The following is a 2637-nucleotide window of genomic DNA, read 5'->3' as shown; positions in this document are numbered from 1 at the left end:
GCGTGGCGCGAACCCATGCGGTGTGTTACGGGCATCTCATGGCGTGTTCTTGCAGTGTCTAGCGGAGTGTTACGGCGTTGGTGCGGTTTTATGGTCGTCGTTGCTATGCCAGGGCACGCGCTCTTGCGGCTTTGTTACTCCGTGTAGTAGTGTGTGTTGCGGGCGGCTTACGGTGTTGTTGCAAAGTAATAATAACATAATTCATAATAATGAGACAAATGAGAAGCAAATGATGGACTTAACAAAAATACTTATACTAAACAAACATGTAAAGCATAGAAAGTAAGAAAATGAAAATTAAAAGCATAGAAAGTAAGAAAATGAACATGAAAAGCATAGAAAGAAAGAAAATGAACATGAAAAGCATAAATGTAAGAAAATGAACATGAAAAGCATAGAAAGTAAGAAAATGAACATGAAAAGCATAGAATGTAAGAAAATGAACATGAAAAGCATAGAAAGTAAGAAAATGAACATGAGAAGAATAGAATGTAAGAAAATGAACATGAAAAGCATAGAAAGTAAGAAAATGAACATGAAAAGCATAGAAAGTAAGAAAATGAACATGAAAAGCATAGAATGTGAGAAAATGAACATGAAAAGCATAAATGTAAGAAAATGAACATGAAAAGCACAGAAAGTAAGAAAATGAACATGAAAAGCATAAATGTAAGAAAATGAACATGAAAAGCATAGAAAGTAAGAAAATGAACATGAAAAGCATAGAATGTAAGAAAATGAACATGAAAAGCATAGAAAGTAAGAAAATGAACATGAAAAGCATAGAAAGTAAGAAAATGAACATGAAAAGCATAGAATGTAAGAAAATGAACATGAAAAGCATAAATGTAAGAAAATGAACATGAAAAGCATAGAAAGTAAGAAAATGAACATGAAAAGCATAGAAAGTAAAAAAATGAACATAAAAAGCATAGAATGTAAGAAAATGAACATGAAAAGCATAGAAAGTAAGAAAATGAACATGAAAAGCATAAATGTAAGAAAATGAACATGAAAAACATAGTAAGAAAATGAACATGAAAAACATAGAGAGTAAGAAAATGAACATGAAAAGCATAGAAAGTAAAAAAATGAACATGAAAAACATAGAATGTAAGAAAATGAACATGAAAAGCATAGAAAGTAAGAAAATGAACATGAAAAGCATAGAAAGTAAGAAAATGAACATGAAAAGCATAGAATGTAAGAAAATGAACATGAAAAGCATAAATGTAAGAAAATGAACATGAAAAGCATAAATGTAAGAAAATGAACATGAAAAGCATAGAAAGTAAGAAAATGAACATGAAAAGTATAGAATGTAAGAAAATGAACATGAAAAGCATAGAAAGTAAGAAAATGAACATGAAAAACATATAGTAAGAAAATGAACATGAAAAGCATAGAGAGTAAGAAAAGGAACATGAAAAGCATAAAAAGTAAGAAAATGAACATGAAAAGCATAGAAAGTAAAAAAATGAACATGAAAAGCATAGAAAGTAAGAAAATGAACATGAAAAGCATAAAAAGTAAGAAAATGAACATGGAAAGCATAGAATGTAAGAAAATGAACATGAAAAACAAAGAGTAAGAAAATTAACATGAAGAGCACAGAAAGTAAGAAAATGAACATGAAAAGCATAGAAAGTAAGAAATTGAACATGAAAAACAGAGTAAGAAAATGAACGTGAAAAGCATAGAAAGTGAGAAAATGAACATGAAAAGCATAGAAAGTAAGAAAATGAACGTGAAAAGCATAGAAAGTAAGAAAATGAACGTGAAAAGCATAGAAAGTAAGAAAATGAACGCGAAAAGCATAGAAAGTAAGAAAATGAACGTGAAAAGCATAGAAAGTAAGAAAATGAACATAAAAAGCATAGAATGTAAGAAAATGAACATGAAAAGCATAAATGTAAGAAAATGAACATGAAAAGCATAGAAAGTAAGAAAATGAACATGAAAACTATAGAATGTAAGAAATTGAACATGAAAAGCATAAGAATGTAAGAAAATGAACATGAAAAGCATAGAATGTAAGAAAATGAACATGAAAAGTATAGAAAGTAAGAAAATGAACATGAAAAGCAAAGAAAGTATGAAAATGAACATGAAAAGCATAGAATGTAAGAATATGAACATGAAAGCATAGAAAGTAAGAAAATGAAGATGAAAAGTATAGAATGTAAGAAATTGAACATGAAAAACATAAAAAGTAAGAAAATGAACGTGAAAAGCATAGAATGTAAGAAAAATAATGAGCATGAAAAGCACAGAAAGTAAGAAAATGAACATGAAAAGCACAGAAAGTAAGAAAATGAACATGAAAAGCATAGAATGTAAGAATGTGAACATGAAAAGCATAGAAAGTAAGAAAATGAACATGAAAAGTATAGAATGTAGGAAAATGAACATGAAAAACATAAAAAGTAAGAAAATGAACGTGAAAAGCACAGAAAGAAAATGAACATGAAAAGCATAAATGTAAGAAAATGAACATTAAAAGCACACAAAGTAAGAAAATGAACATGAAAAGCATAGAATGTAAGAATATGAACATGAAAACCATAGAAAGTAAGAAAATGAACATGTAAGAAAATGAACATGAAAAGCATAGAATGTAAGAATATGAACATGAAA

The sequence above is a fragment of the Macrobrachium nipponense genome, chromosome 19, assembly GCF_015104395.2.
Source record: "Macrobrachium nipponense isolate FS-2020 chromosome 19, ASM1510439v2, whole genome shotgun sequence".
Taxonomy (NCBI): Eukaryota; Metazoa; Arthropoda; class Malacostraca; order Decapoda; family Palaemonidae; genus Macrobrachium; species Macrobrachium nipponense.
Note: the sequence above shows the minus strand (reverse complement) of the source record.